This window comes from Sarcophilus harrisii, chromosome 1, assembly GCF_902635505.1.
Source record: "Sarcophilus harrisii chromosome 1, mSarHar1.11, whole genome shotgun sequence".
Classification (NCBI taxonomy): domain Eukaryota; kingdom Metazoa; phylum Chordata; class Mammalia; order Dasyuromorphia; family Dasyuridae; genus Sarcophilus; species Sarcophilus harrisii.
In genome coordinates, this window is record NC_045426.1 from 307,431,093 (window position 1) to 307,448,643 (window position 17,551).

Here is a 17,551-nt window from a genome sequence, read left to right on the forward strand (position 1 = left end):
TATAATAGCATCAAAACTGATCCTGCAGGGCTTCAGTCTGAGGGCACATAAGTCACAGCTGACAACCAATTATGTAGTAACAATCCCATCTTATAGCCAACTCAGCTTTCAAATGGCTGGTTATTAACTTAATAATTAATCAGATAATCATTCCCAAATTCAAGATTCAAAATAATAACAGTTATAATCCTAAAAGATTTATTTCATGTTAATAGAAAATTTCACTAATCAGGTTTTAGATCTTAAACCACTGTCCCATGTATCTGTAGAGCATAACCAAAACTAGATGCAGGAATGTTAGGTTGAAATCCTGCTCTAGGTACTGTAAGAAAGTTATAGATCACATTTGCTATCATATTCATTAAACAATGAAACCATGATTTGTTAGATGGGTTTTGAAATAATCATTTTCTGAGAATTTGTAGTTAACCAGAAATATAACAAACTTCTCTTAGAAGTTTCTTACATTGCTAAGCAATAGAACCTTTGATATAGCGTCAAATGACTTTGTCTTAAAATAAACACAGACTTAAAAAATTAAAACAAATATTCAGTTATTAAAACCATGTAAATGTAAACTACTTCTTTAAATAATAGAAACAATTAATGTTAAAGGAATTTCATTTAACCAGGGTGAGGGAGGGAAGTAGGGTTAGGATTGAGCTCCAGTGAATGGGTTTTTTCCTCACTTCTAAGGAGCAGCGACACCCAGTGGGGGAAGGATAGACTAAGCCTTCATCTTTCCAAGCCAACAGATCATGTAAATAATTAGTATATAGTTTTCAATGTTGACATTCAGATTAATTACCAAAAATCCCTATGAAAAACTTTCAAAAACCTAAAGGTGAAAGAGTTGGAATTCTACACCCAGAACCAAGATTTTTCCAAAACCAGCAAGTTTACAAGCCAGGGGAATGGATCCCAGAGTAGTAACTGAGTCCTCCTTCCCTACCAGTCCAATCCCACCTTAGAGTCCTTGAGGCAAGCAGGGAAAAGGCACTGATAGAGATCAGTTTGGTTCCATGGTCTTACCCTGTGAGGAGATGGTTCAGTCTGGGATTCAAGTTATGTCCACTGTGTAGACTCACTCTCTGTAGAGGTCTTGAACAGTTTCATCTTGCCATGTCCTATCAGGAATCCTAGCCATGTTACTAAGGTTGAATCTTCCCTATGAAATCTACCCATGGGTCATCCCATGGCTGTTATCATCCCCTGGGTCAGTCCGCCAAGGCACTCTGCCTTATGGTGTCTCTCCCTTTCCTCTTCCCCCATGCCATAGTGTTTCTTTTAACTCCACTATGCTTCCTGATCCTACTTCTCCTTGTAGCTAATTAACTCTTTTAGGGTGCTAAGTCACTGTCAGGATTTAGCCTGCCAGCCAAGGGCATTCCCCAACCTCATGGAATGTTTCCACTAAGGAACTTGCCCTTCCCATTATTATTTATTAAACCCTCTTTTCATACTCTCGCACTCTATTTCATATTTACCAATCCCACTGTCCATTGTATCCCTCCATTTTTGTCTGCAACCTATTCCCTAAATAAACCCATCCTTTGCCAAAGAGAATTCTTCACATGACCTAACCTCAACTCCTGCTGCCTATCATCATCTGGCGTTTACATCACCTACATCATCTTTGGGTCTTCAAGCTATATCATTTGGTGCCAGCCCAGCATTCCCTCTATCTCTGTCTGTCTCTGTGTCTGTCTCTGTCTCTCTCTGTTTCTCTCTCTCTGTCTCTCTTTCTCTGTCTTCTCTGTCTCCCTCATTCTCTCTGTGTCTCTCTCTCTAACATCCCATATCTCTCTGTACCCAACATCATAATCCACATCAATAATAATTATCAATTTTGTTTACTGTTTTTTGCTACAAAAACAGAATGTTATTAGTAATATTTCAGCATATTGGATATTTTTTTTTGATTTCTTTTGGCAGTGTAAGCATCACAAACTCCATTATATAGATGAGAAACTGAGTCTTGTAGGACTAAAATCACTTGCTCTTGTCTATAGATACAATAAATCTCAAAGCAAGGTTTTGAACCTACAAGTCCTAGTGCTGGGTGCCAACCATATCTCCCTGTGCCTTGACCTTCTTGACAAGGAGGGCCACTGAGACTAACTGAAATTTAGCACTCTCATGGGTGGCAGGTGCTTTTCTGGAGGGCACATTGGAAAACTAATAAGACACATCCTCAACTAAAGGAGCCACCTGGAAGTAAGATCAGGGTGCTAGGTCTCTGCACTGGGGTTTGTGCAAGGCGGTGAGACAGAATAAGTAGTGACAAGATGCAGAGTCTGGAACATTTAGAATCAATGGAGGTCATGATTGATAACCTGAAGCAATGTAAGATAAGAAGCAATGTGATGAGTAAGATAAGCAAGGCAGATCAACAGCAGAGGGCGCAGGCAGCACACTGTATTGGAAAGATAATGACTTGGTAGGATCATTTTATTTAAGATATAATCTAGATTATAACATAATTTATTTATGACCTGGGGGGGCCATTGAGGCCAGCTCCCTCCCTTACTTTTCAGATGAGGATGTTGAGGAACAGAGAGGTTAAATTACTTGTCTAGGATCACACAAAAGCACTGGGGACGCAGGACACAAGCCCAACATGGTGGGTCCTTATCAAAGAAAGGGCTATGCTCTATGATTGGAATATACAACCTTTCTGACTAGAAATCTAGCATTCTATCCTTTTTCTCCATTGTCTTGCAGGAGACCTGGATTTTGATTTCCCTAGTAAATTGTTGTGTTAACTTAGACAAGACATTGCCCTTTTTTTCTTTTCCCCTTTTCTTTTTCATCCCTCCCATGGTTTTCTCATCTAAAAGAAGGGGAATGGATTAAAAGATCAATTACTTCCAGTTTTAAAATTCAGCAAAGTATCTGGAGAATCACCTTATGACTATGATAAATAGTCTGACATGATGAGATCACAGATCCTCCAAGGACTCTCATGGGTCATTCTTTGAGGGTTAATGCTATTAAAGGAAATATGGCAGTGAGGGTGGGAGGTCCAGAGGGTGAACAAGGTTCAGAGAGACTTTTGTATGGAGGAATCATTGCTTATTCCTGAGGTTGTATTGCCATCTTGTGGTGAGTATGATCCAGAGGCCCCGCATTGGAGGTCACTCATTGTTTTCTGGGGAGAATTTGTGCAATATTTTCCTTGACAAATATTCAAGGATTTTGTTTCAGTAATCCTTAAAATCCTAGAATCCTCTTTTTTCCATCTGGATAAATGGAGGCAAATCAGAGATCAAACAGTAAGTTAATGGCAGGAACAGAAGAATCCAAATTTCTTTTAGATAGGGAGCATAATTTGGGGCAGCTAGGTAATGCAGTGGACAGAATACGGAAGACCTAAATTCAAATTTACCTACTAGTTCCAATATACTTACTAGCTTTGTGAACCATAATACCCTCTATAAAGTAAGGATTATAATGGCACTCATCTCCTTGCTGTGAGGATAAAATAAGTTATTATTTGCAAAGTACTTTGAATACCTTAATATACTATATAATTGCTATCTCTTATTATTAGTTTAGTGTTCCTTATACTATACCACACTTTAAATATTTAACAATTATGACACTGGCAGGAAGGAATTAGCATAATTACCTTTGGTAAAGTCCTTAAGCGCTTTATGCCTTCATAATTTCCAATGTACTGTTACACGGACATTTGCTTTCATAAATAAAGTTAAAGAATACAAAAATATGGTCAGCTTTAAACACAAGCAAATCAGGTAGCCATATGTGTGTGTATGTGTGTGTGTGTGTGTGTGTGTGTGTGTGTGTATCTGGTGTGCCTTGAGAGAAATGCCTCCAAAATTTCTTTCCCATTGGACCTATCACTGGGTCTGAAATCCTCAGAAAATGTTCACTTTGTCTATGGTTTTAAAGATTCCATTAGTTAATCAATTAATTAATCTATTAATGCAGTTGTTACTTGGGAAGATTACATATTGTTATTTCTTAAAATGTATGATCCTGGAGGGCAGGAAGTTTCATTTTTATTTTTGTATCTCTCAGTACCAAACACAGATAGCATATACTTAATGCTTGTTGAATAATTTATTAGCTCTCAATAATATCTTAGTAAGGATTAGATGAAGAGGGACAGCTAAAAGGTACAGCAAATAGAGCACTGGGCTTGGAATCAGGAAGACATCCTCAAGAATTTAAAAATAGTCTCAGATATGACTAGCTGTGACCCTGGGCAAACCACTTTCTCTTTGCCTCAGTTTCCTCATCTGTAAAAAAAAAAAACAGATTGCAGAAGGAAATGGTAAACCACTCCATTATCTTTGTCAAGAAAATCTCAAATGATGTCATGAAGAGTGAGACATGACTGAAACAACTCAGACTAGAGCAACAATAAAGAATAAATGAACAAATTAGATATTATCATCTGAGTGAAAGACAGATGGATAAACTATGATGAGAGTGAGGAAAGAAAGGAATCAAGAAATGTGCTGTTATGGTGTTTTATCTATGAAATTTAGGTAGGGGACAACTTGGGAAAGCCATTCCAGGAAACATTTGGCATCTCAGAGGCAGAGGGACCAAAAGAGGTGTACACAGACCCAAAAACAAAGCTCTGCTTTATATTTTTGCCCAAAGTTGAATCTGAGAAAGAAGACAGATCATAATGTAGTGCTGATAATGGTAATGTGTGTGTGTGTGTGTGTGTGTGTGTGTGTGTATACATGTGTGTTTTATAAAGTGAGGTAGGGTCAGTCAGTCAAAAATATCATTTATTAAATGCTTATTATGTGACATCACTTTATTAAGCACATCATGAAATAACAGGTAGACCACCAATAACAGTAGATTTATAAGAAGCTTCACTGAATAATTCAGGCCTCCCTAAAATAAAACACCAATCACAAGAAACCCCAAAACAATTTATAATGGAATTCAGTCACATACTCAAACTACTGCACACTTTTTGAGCCTCTCCAAACTCATGCTATCAAAGCAAGAAATGTGCTTGTGATGTTGTTCAGTTGTGTCTGATTTTTTGTGACCCACAGACAGTATTTGGTAAAGTATGGAGTGATTGAGCAGTTCCTTCTCTATTAGATTAAGGCAAACATAACAAAAGTTAAGTGACTTGCCCAGGGTCACACAGCTAGTGAGTATCTGAGGCCAGATTTGAACTCAGGTCTTCTTAACTCCAGGCTCAGCACTCTATCCACTGTCTCACTAGTATTATAGGCAGTAAAAAAAATTACAGATAACCCAGAGGACAGCAGGTTAAATATCCTATGGCCATATTGTTTTAATATCAAAGGTAAGTTTCCCAAAAAGATTATTTTATGAAGAACTCACACAGGACAAGTTCTTACAGGATAGTCAGAAAAAGTGATCCAAGGACACCCTCAAAAAAATAGATTGCAGAAGGAAATGGTAAACTACTCCATTATCTTTGCAAGAAAATCTCAAATGATGTCATGAAGAGTGAGACATGACTGAAACAACTCAGACTACAGCAACAATAAAGAATAAAAAATTTATTTAAAAAATAAATTCTCTCTTAAGAATTTTAGAATTTACTTGTATAGGAAATACTGGCCCAGGACCATCCGGCATGATGTGCTCTTATCGGAGAAGGTTCTGTGCTCTGAGTGAAGCAGAACTGAATTATCCTGGAAATAATGCAAGATTGCAAAATTAGAGAAGCCACTCCAAATGTCCATATGGACTGTTTGCATCTGACCTGGGGCAGAACATTCCCAGCTCATACTGATCTGATCAGCCATAGTCAGACACAGTGTAACTCAACTCTAACATAGTCATGTCATTTTGTTCTTCAAGAACAAAGGACAGCAATCAACAGAATACTAATAACTTCAACTTGGACCTGATTACAAGGAGCAATACTGTCTTTTCTAATGCCGAAGGTCAAAAATCAGTGTAGCTTTTCAATGGAAGAATAGCATACAATCTACATGTCTGGTAAGTGAAATTCTTCTATTTTACCATTGTTTTCCTCTCTAAATTCTTATGATGTAAAGGCTGCTTTATTGAAAAGTCCCTTCTCTTCATTGTACACGGCAACAAGAAAATTATACGATGATCAGTTCTGATGGACATGATTCTCTTCAACAATGAGATGATTCAGGTCAATTCCAATGATCTTGTGATGAAGAAAGCCCTCTACACCCAGAGAAAGGACTGAGGGGACTGAGTGTGATCACAACATAGTATTTTCACTCTTTCTAATTGTTGTTTGCTTGCATCTTATTTTCTTTCTCATTTTTTTTTCCGGTTTGATTTGATTTTTTTGGTGCATCAAGATAATTGTATAAATATGTATGCATATATTGGATTTAACATATACTTTTACCATGTTTAACAAATATTGGACTACTTGCCATATAGGGGAAAAGGTAGGAGAAAGGGGAGTCAATTGGAATACAAGGTTTTGCAAAGATTAATGTCGAAGGATTATCCATGCATATATTTTGAAAAATAAAAAACTTTAATTAAAAAAAAAAAAGGAAGAAAGAAAAGTCCCTTCTCTGGCTACCATTTCCCCTTTTATACTAAACTCAATTCCATTTCAGCAATATCTAAAGCTGCAAGATCTTTCAGCATTGTAGCTCATTAAATTTTCTTTTTTAATCATTGCATAGAACAAATCTCTCAGTCACATATGGGCTACTTTCTCCTCCTCTTCACCTTTAACCCTGTGGCCCTGAGAATAAAGCTTGGGGTTTTGATTTGGGTCTTTTTTCTTTGTCCTTTTCAGTTCTAGGAATAGGTGGTGGAATCCCCACTACCCCTACATTTGAATCATGATGACCTTAGAGGCAGAATTCAAAGCCAGATGTGAAATCAATCAGACCAGCAGGGAAAACCCTGAGAAGAGAGAATGCCTCAGAATCATGCCCAAGGGGAACTTTGGTTTGGAACTTGGAATTGTGCTATATAGGAACTAAGCGAAGTCATATACATGGCTTTCTCCTCCCGAGGGTAGGAAGTGGTATAGGGTGATTATGCTACCAGGTTTTAGGAGGGAATATTTTTATGTTTATTCTTATTTTTTCTTTGCATGAATATTTCTTTGTAAAATCTTATGTTAAGTAATTAAATGGAACTAGGGTGCAGAGGTCCTCCTGAACTTGGGGGAATAAAGATAGGAAATAGAGTTATTAACATGAGATATCGCTAAGCCTCTTTAAGGTACTGGAGAACAATAGTGGAGGAACAAAATGCAACAATCTGGCCTTCAGGCAGTAGGGGCCTGGTAGTCATTGTCTACATATATATTTTGTAATTTTGTATTTTTTTGGTAATATATATATATTGTAATGCTTATTTATATGCATGTTGTATAATCTGGGGCTCCTCCCTTCTCAGCAGAAAGCAAGCTCCTTGAGGGAGCCTTCTTTTTATATTCCCAGCACATTGGCTGACATAACAATTGCTTAATAAGTATTTATTGAACTGAATGGAATTATATAGTCTTGGAGAAGTCAAGTAACAATTCTGAATCTATGCTTCTTCATCAGTACTTTCAAGATCTAATACTTTCAGTACCTTGATAGAACATCAATTATAATTACGTCCTCTACTGTGCAGAAAATTTTTTTGTTTTTTGTGCCAGGATAACTTGGGCCTATTATTCAGCCCTGTCTGCATTATCAACTGCTCTCAATTTAAATTTAAAAATAGGCACTATCATTCTGTTTCAGACATGTTACCTAGGAGTTATATCACTGGTAAGGACAAAGGAGTCTGTGGGAGTAGTGGGGAAAGAGATGGTCTAAATTGACAAGTCTTTAGAAGTAGGCCTCCTTCTGGTGCTATCTTCCTTTGAAGATTGGACAAGAACACTGGTTATGAGGACCTTAATATCAGAACTTTGAAAAATACTTCTTGAATTCCATGACTTGTTTTTTTACTATTTTATAGGAATGACCTTTTTGCTTTTGGTTCACTATTGAGTCATTTAATTTACTCAATTCTATTTGTCTTCCTCCCCTTGGGAGCACTTTTCAATTTTTTCTTTGAAGGAAGTAACATGACTGGATCTTCTTCTCAATCTGAAAAAAATTGAGCACACCAAACAACCCTACATTTACAGGTTATTATATGCTGTCTGAAAATAAATTGTTCACTTGCTAATGACATTTTTAAATTGCTTCTCCTCTGCATGTCTGGTATCTCTGTCCTCAGTTTCTTCAGCTTTAAAATAGAGCTGGCTGGGCTAGATAATCTCCGTTTTCTAAACTGCATGGAAAAAATGTCCTATTTAATCAGACTGTTTAAAGGCTGCTAGACAGAAATGGATAGAGGACTCGGCCCACAGTCCAGGAGACCTGAATTCAAATTTGATCTTAAACATTTTCTGTGTGACCCTGGGCAAGTCACTTAACCTGTTTGCTTCAGTTTCCTCATTTGTAAAATGAGCTGGAGAAAGAAATGGCAAACTCTCCAGTACCTTTGTCAAGAAAATTCCAAATGGCATCATGAAGAGTTGGATACAATTCAACAATGACATTTTTTTATGATCAAATTATTGGTTTACAAGCCATTCTCCAATTGATAAATGCTCAAAGGATATGAACAGACAATTTTCAGATGATGAAATTGAAATCATTACCACTCATATGAAAGAGTGTTCCAAATCATTATTAATCAGAGAAATGCAAATTAAGACAACTCTGAGATACCACTACACACCTGTCAGATTGGCTAAGATGACAGGAAAAAATAATGATGAGTGTTGGAGGGGATGTGGGAAAACTGGGACACTGATACATTGTTGGTGGAGCTGTGAACAAATCCAACCATTCTGGAGAGCAATCTGGAATTATGCCCAAAAAGTTATCAAACTGTGCATACCCTTTGATCCAGCAGTGTTTCTACTGGGCTTATACCCCAAGGAGATACTAAAGAAGGGAAAGGGACCAGTATGTGCCAAAATGTTTGTGGCAGCCCTGTTTGTAGTGGCTAGAAGCTGGAAACTGAGCGGATGCCCATCAATTGGAGAATGGTTGGGTAAATTGTGGTATATGAATGTTATGGAATATTATTGTTCTGTAAGAAATGACCAGCAAGATGAATACAGAGAGGCTTGGAGAGACTTACATGAACTGATGCTAAGTGAAATGAGCAGAACCAAGAGATCATTATATACGTCAACAACGATACTGTATGAAGATGTAATCTGATGGAAGTGGATTTCTTTGACAAAGAGACCTAATTCAGTTTCAATTGATCAATAATGGACAGAAGCAGCTACACCCAAAGAAAAAAACACTGGGAAATGAATGTAAACTGTTTGCATTATTGTTTTTCTTCCCGGGTTATTTCTACTTCTGAATCCAATTCTCCCTGTGCAACAAGAAAACTGTTTGGATCTGCACACATACATTGTATCTAGGATATACTAGCACATATTCAACATATATAGGACTGCTTGCCATCTAGGGGAGGGGGTGGAGGGTGAGAGGGAAAAATCGGAACAGAAGTGAGTGCAAGGGATAATATTGTAAAAAAAATTATCCTGGCATGGATTCTGTCAATAAAAAGTTACTATAAAAAAAATTATTGGTTTAACTAAAATTAGGTTCTGTATTTTATATTTTGAGTTAAAGGCATATATTATCTTCTTGAATACATGAATCTAAAAGGCAGAAAATGATTTTTAAAAAGGAAATTTACATAATTAGAGGGTTAGAATCTATGGATGGTTGTCATAATATAGGGAGAAGCATAGTGTAATGGCTTTGGTATCAGGAGAGTTCTAGGTTCAAATCTCTCCTGTTATTCTTACTAGTCTTGTGATCATGGATCACATAACATATGCAGACTTCTTTTCTTTTATCCTTTGTACTTGGAGTCAGAACACCTGATTTTAAATGCTGCTTCAGATACTTGCTAGCTGTTGTGATTCTAGGCACTTGACCACTCCAAACCTTATTTCCTTCATCTATATAATGGAGATAATATGCACTTCAGAGTTGTTGGAAGCAACAAATAGGCAAAATGTAAAGCACTTTGCAAGCTTTAAAGTGTTATCATTGCTGTGGCTGTTTCAGATGTCTGTAATGTTTTCTTCTCACTACGCTTTTTAGAATCTTGGGTCTGCCCTATTTCTTACCTGGACTATTTTTGAAGCTTTCAAAGTAACTTCTGTCTTTCCAGTGTTCCCCCCTTCTCTAGTCTGGTTCCCACTTACCTTTCCAGTCTTATTGAATGCTACTCCCTAGGTCCCTACTACCTTTTGTATTTTGTGTTCCTTTCAAACTGGCTAACTAGTTATTTCTTTTAACACAAAATTCCATCTCTTTCCTCCATGCTTGGTTTCTTTCAAGACCCATCCAAAATATAGCCTTTCATAGGAGGTCTTTACCTATCTCCCCAGTTATTTTTTTAACCTTCTTCTAAGGCAAGGGTTCTTAATCGTGTGTGTGTGTGTGTGTGTGTGTGTGTGTGTGTGTGTGATGAAACCTTTGGTAATGTGAGGAAGCCTATGACTTCTCAGAATTATGTTTTTATATAGATTAAAATAGAGTATTACAAAGAATACCAATCACATTGAAATAGCTATCAAAATATTTTTAAAGGAGTACATTCACAGACCCCACATTAAGAAATTATTTTGTATGTACTTATTTATAGATTTCTCTTTCCCCTTAGAATGTAAGTTTTGAGGACAAGGACTGAAAATTTTTCTTTGTATTTTTAGCATTAGTACAGTGACTAGTATATAGTAAGGATTTAATAAATGCTACTTGACTGATTTAAAAGCATAAAAATTGTCCTTTATCTGCAATAATATTGTGCTAGGGAAAAAAGAATTATATGGGTTCCAAAGAGAACAAGGTGGGATAGGAACAATGTTATTTATAAAAGTATTGACCACTTTTTCTCATTCCTTAAAAACCTTATTCATAGAGATTTTATTCTATTGTTATTGTATGGTTCTCAAAGGTATGCTGAGAAATGTTTTTCAATCAGGTCTCCTGGGAAAATGTATGCAGGAGACACTCACTGTGCCTCACTGTGTGCCAGTCACAATGCTAAGCACTACAGTTGCACAGAAAGACAAAGGATAATCCCATTTCTCAAGGAGTTCACAAATTGGGAATATTCAGCAGGGATAAGACACTAGCATTAAGGAAAATTGGAAAAGCTTTTTTATAGACGATAGGGTCATTTTTCAACAACACAGTACAGGTTTATCTTTGGACATCTTCTAGATGCATTTGGTAGAACATCCTCTTAAGTTGAATCTGTATTGACTTTTTTCTCCAACCCTTGTCTAGATAATCAATAAAACAAGACTACACTAACATCATCTACCAATTTCCAAGGTGCAAATATAATGAAAAATGAACCATGATGAGGGTTAAGAGTTGGCTCCAGCATACCCCGATGGTTCCCAAATACTTAAGATTCAAGATTTCCCTCTGGCAGATGATTACTCAAAACTCCCTTCTTCAGTCCACTCTTATGACAAGAGTATAACTCATGATGGTGTTATGCCACAGTTCTCAGTTTCCATAATTATCCTGACCCAGTCCTGACTCAGTTTCTCTGCTTCAGCTCAAAGCTCAGTCCTGCAAAACCTCCCCTCCCTCTTTATCAGAATATTTGATAAGAATGAAAGATCTTATGTTTTAGAATATCAGACTGCCTCTCCCCATCCCAAGCTACTAGAATGTCAGATGCCATCTTATCACGATGTCTCTCCCCATCTCTGGGGTTCTTCCCCCCATGCCTCCCCTCACCCTGTCAGAACCAGAACGACAGAGTCCCGTTCTGGCTCTTAGCACCCTGACTCCTCCCTCCCCTCAGTCTACCCCCTGAGTCTGAGCCATATGTATATACACTGAGAACTCTCATTGTTTGCTGGATTCTTGGAGACAATAGTCTCAGTTCAGCCCTGGGACCAAACCATGGATCCATTTGTGTTGGAATCCTTACAAACTGTTAAGTCATTAGAGTTGATAGAGACAATAATTATCTAATTTAGCATGGTTCAGTATGATTAATCTGATGCTACGAGGAGATGTTATGGGCCAGAACTTGAAACAAGGTACTAAGTACAACTGATAGAAACAATGCTTGTGTTCACACCTTTAGAAAGCTCATATAAGCAAGAAGTATTTAAGTACTCATTGGAGTTCACACGGTTTAGTATGAGATATCCGAATTCACACCTCCCTTGAAGCTCTTAGGGTCAGAGAGCACGCTGGGAGATATCCCACAATCCCACTCTCAGAGAAGGAGCATAAATAGAGCTTCAGGGAGCCAGCCAAGAGAGTTACTTCAAACATTGTGTAGGGTCGGAGAGGAGCACTCTGGGAGGAAGCCCACAAGCCCTCTCTCCGAGGCAAGAGAGATTCATTGCATCTTCCACCTTGATGCTGGCTGGAGGCTGAAGAAAGCAAAGGCAGAAGCAAGAGACAATCTGCAAGAGCTCTTGGAACCAAGCAGAGAGATGCCTATCTCTGAGCTAACCGGGCCCAAGGAAAGAGATAAGAAATAAAAGATCTGAACTTTTAACACCTGGCTGCATTTGGGGTAATTATTGATCTGAACTGATACTAAGGCTGCCTCCAAAAAACCTCCCCGAGAAACCTCTCTCCCAGAGAGAACTCATATTTTAAAGAACAAAAACACCACACATTTGGTAAATGGTTTTACTGGATTTTTTTTTTTTTTTACTGGATTCTAGTAAATCTCTCCCATTTAATAAATTATTAAATACTCTCTAATCTCTATCTTGACTCAGTTTCTCCAGCATTACAATGGTAGGAGAAACAATTAGCTAACCAGTCAATGTTTAAGGGGATTGAATTTTCTCCTGGGTGACTCTCCAGGTGTTGCTTGTCATAGGATATTAGGCTGCAATTTAATATAAGGATCTTAACACAAGAGCTTGAAGGGACTATAAAGCTAATTAAGTCCAACTCATTTTACAGAGGGGAAAATTGAGACACAGAGAGGTTGAGAGAAACACAGAGAGGTTGAGAGAAAGGCATGCATTTCATATCTGACAGAGATGGATCTCTAACACAAGTCCTTTGAACTCAAATTCAGCTCTCTTCTCACAACACTGCTCTGTCTCCATGCAGCATTTTACTTTCAATAGGAGTAGTACTGTGGATCAACTGGTTGAAAGTCTCTCAATAGGAGTAGTACTGTGGATCAACTGGTTGAAAGTCTCATACTGGAATGACTATACTGATTACATATTATTACTGTTGTAATACTGTTGTTTAATGTTATAAAGATGAAGGCCAAAGGTGCTCTACTATTTTCATCTATTTTCAGACAAGCATAATGAAAATTGAGATATAAGGCAGTTAAGACAGTCCAGTGACCAGTTTTACTTTTTTCACTTGTAAAATAAGGTAATAATAGCTCAGGGTTGTTGGAGGGGGGAGAGTCAAGAAGGCAATATATGTAAAGCACTACATAAATGTTAGATATGCTTTAAAAATATTCTCCTTAGTCATTTCTAGTTCCCAATTTATGGGCCTACACAGCCTACACATGTGAAGCTTTTCTGGAGGCAGCCTTAGTCTCAGTTGAAATAAATAATTACTCCAAAATGCAGCCAGCTGGTAAAAGTGCAAGCGTTTATTTCTCCTTCCAAATTAGCCCGGTTAGTTGAAGCCTATCTCTCTGCCTGGCTCCAAGAGATCTTGCAGCTTTGTCCTTGGCTTCTGCCTCTGCTTTCTTCAGCCTCCAGCCAGCCCCAAGTTGGAAGATGCAATGAATCTCTCTTGCCTTGAAGATAAGGCTTGTAGGCTTTCTTCCAGAGTGCTCTGTCTCCAACCCCAGTTGAAGTTCCTCAGAAACTCTCTTGAGTGGTTCACTGGAACTGTATTTATGCTACTTCTCTGAGAGTGGGATTGTGGGATATCTCCCAACATGCTCTCTGAAATCTCCCAAACATGTGAACTCCATTGAGTACTAAGATACTTATGAGCTCTCTAAAGGTGTGAACACAAGCATTGTTTCCATCAGTTGTACTTAGTACCTAGTTTCAAGTTCTGGCCCAAAAGATCTTCTTCTAAGATCAAATCAACTCCAATGGCTTAACAGTTTGTAAAGATTCCAACATATACATACTTAAGATACACACACACAGACACACACACATATGTATATATATAGAAAAAATTACAACTCTTGTAGGCCATCTCATCTTTAAACTTCCCCATTTTTATCAAGAGAAACACCATCCTTCCATTTACTCAGGTTTACAACCTTGGAATCATCCTTAATTCTTCCATCTCCATGAATCTTAATATCCAAGCAGTTTTAAGTCTTGATTCTACTTCCAAAACATTTCTTGTATTCATTCTTGTTTCTATTTGTACAAATTCTACCCTACCTTGGGCCTTCATGATTTCTTACCTAGACTATTGCAATAGCTTTCAAATCGGCCTCTCTCAAAGGGACCCATATGTGTAAAAAATGTTTGTAGCGGCAAGGAATTGGAAATTGAGTGGATGCTCATCAGTTGGGGAATGAATAAGTTATGAATGAAACATTATTGTTCCATATAGAAGAAATGAGCAGACTAATTAAGAAAGAAGACCCATGTGAACTGATGAGTGAAGTGAGTAGAACCAAGAGAACACTGTATATAACTACAAGATGATTATAATGATCAACTGTGATGGACTTGGCTCTTCTCAACAATATGGTGATTCAAAGCAATTTCAATAGACTTGGGAAGGAAAATGCCAATCATATCCAGAGAGAGAATTATGGAGACAATGTGGATCGAAGCATAGCATTTTCACATTTTTGTTTATTTTTTTCTTTCTTGTGTTTTTTTCCCCTTTTGGTCTGATTTTTCTTGCACAACACGACAAATACGTTAATATGTTTAAAAGGACAGCATATATTTAACCCATATCAGATTGCTTGCTGTTTTGGGGAGGGAGAGAGAAAAATTTGGAACACAAAGTTTTACAAAAATGAATGATGAAAACCATCTTTTCATGTATTTAGAAAAATAAAATTCTATTGAGGAAAAAAAAAAGTCAGCCTTCCTCCTTGTAGTTATTTCTTTTACAATCTAGATTGAAAGGCTAGCCTTCACTATCTGCTCAAATAGCTTTAGAACACAAATCTGATGGTCAGTCCCTGAAAATTTTTCAGTAGTTTTCTATTGTCCTTTGGATAAAAATACATGGCATTTGTGGTCCTCTATAGTCTGGTTCTTCATTTACCTTTCTAGATTTAATTGCAATCATTCCCTCTGTTCCTGACAAACAGGGCAATTAGCTAATCCATTAAAGTAATATGTTATCTCTTGCCTTTGCATAAGTGGTTCTCCATTTCTGGAATACATTGGAATCCTTTCCTTCTTTTAAGACACGACTCAGTTGTTAGTTCTACAATGACATTTTTTCTCATCTCCCTGTTTAATGTGCTAACCTTTAAAAATTACTTTGTACACCCATCAGTACACATGCTATATATACTGTATTCTGTTTCCAATCCCCCCTACCCTTACCCCTCATTAGAATAAAAGTTCTAAGAAAGCAAGGACTATTTTCTCTTTAAATTCTTAGCACCTGGTACTGTAGTAAGAATTTAATATTTGTTCGAGTTCAATTGTTTCTGATACTTCCTTATCTGGTCTGTTCCAAATGATATTAAAAATCATTACTGCATAGTTCTTATAAAAACAAGTATTTTTTTCAGTTAACAAGCATTAATTTTTCTTCTTCCTACCTCCCTATCCTGTACTGAAAGAGAAAAACAAAACTTATAAAAAGGCAAACAAAACAAATTTCCATCAAGGCCATGTTTAAAAATGTAATCACAGAGTTTTGATTTCTATTTTATAGTATAATTTGAAGTCTTGATGTGCTATCTTCCCTTCACTCCTAGTTCTTTTTCACTGTTTCCCTTGCAAGTCTAGATCATTTATGCTTCCAAATAATTATTAGTCAAGCTCTGTAAAATATCCTACTGATAGTTTGATTGTAGCATCAAAGTTGCAAATATAATTTATGTAGTATTATCATTTTTATTGTATTATCAAAGTTCAGACACAAGTACTGCCTATCCTTCAAGTTATTTAAGAAGCTTTTTATTTAAAGAACACTTTGTAATTCAATATACTTGTTGAATTGAAATGAATTATAATGCTTAAGAAATGAGGAAAAGAGTAGAAGGATGGAGAGAGAAAGTTGTGTTAATTGAATTTATACTTGCATGATCTTCTTCACAGGTTCCATAAAGAAAAATGAGAATATAATGCATACAAAAGCACTATATGATACCATGTTTTCTGAAACTACGATTTTTATGATGATCTTTTTTTTTTTTTTTTTTTTTTTACCAATACACAGTACAACTTTGTGGTCAATTGCTTTATTATTTGAGTTGGTTCTTTGATGGCAGTGTGCTGCTAGTTCCATACTTAGGGCCATTCAATTCTGGTAGATCACCTGTCAGAATCTGAGCTCAAACGCTACATAAGATCATCTTTATGTCAAGATAAGGACATGGAAAGGAAATGGATAAGGACATGGAAAAACTATATTATGAACACAAGTTATGACAAACATAGTAGAATGGGCTGATGATCCTTAGAACTAAGTTATTGAAAGTTATTGATTTGTTTTTTTGATAAATCCTTGCAACAAAATTTATCCTTTTTTGTAATCTGTGTCTCTCTGCTAAAAAACACACTCTAGAACCCAGCTTGTTAAATGCCAGCCATGACAGCATAAAGAGTATGATAACTTAATGTGGGGTATGTGTGTGCAAAATTATGATTATCAGTAAATGTTTGATTTGTATACCTATTTTATACTGGGTATTTTATGCTTGGGGTCACAAAAAAGAGTGGAAAAAAATTTAAGAAGCCCAACTCTAAGGGCTGAAGTTGAGGGTCAAAGTGGGGGAAAGAAATACAGGTAGCTGAAATCTGAGCAATAAGGTTTTGCTGTATGACAAAAATAAAACTGAAATAGGATATTAAGCCTTGCAAATCAGGCTCAAAAAAAAAAAAAAATCCTATTACATGAAAGCTAATTCAGTAAGGCCCAAGCTTTAACTTAAGATCTTTATTTACAAAGGAAGCATTAACCCTTCTGATCTAAATGCAAAACTTAAATCTTAATGTAATTAAGGCTCTTTTACCAGTTTGCACTGAGGGAAAAAAAAGTAATATGTAACATTTCATGTTATCATGAATAATATTGATCAAATTCATTTATTGTTTTGAAAGCTGTTTTCAAGAATGAATTGCTAGAGATTAATTTTACATAGTGAAGCTCCCATAAATTATACATGATCCTACTTTCTCAGAGCTGTTTTTTTCCTTACCTTGATTTTTGATAAGACATTTCACAGATTCTAAAAAATAAAACCTTCAGATCATAGCTTCTCTATTTTATTACAAGTCTTCTTCAATATACGCTGTAGTAGACTGATGAAATCATATAGACATATAACATTCTGAAATGTTAGACCACGCTGCAAAATGAGCCACTGGCCCAATTAATTAACTATCACAACATTCAGAGGGTCTTGATAT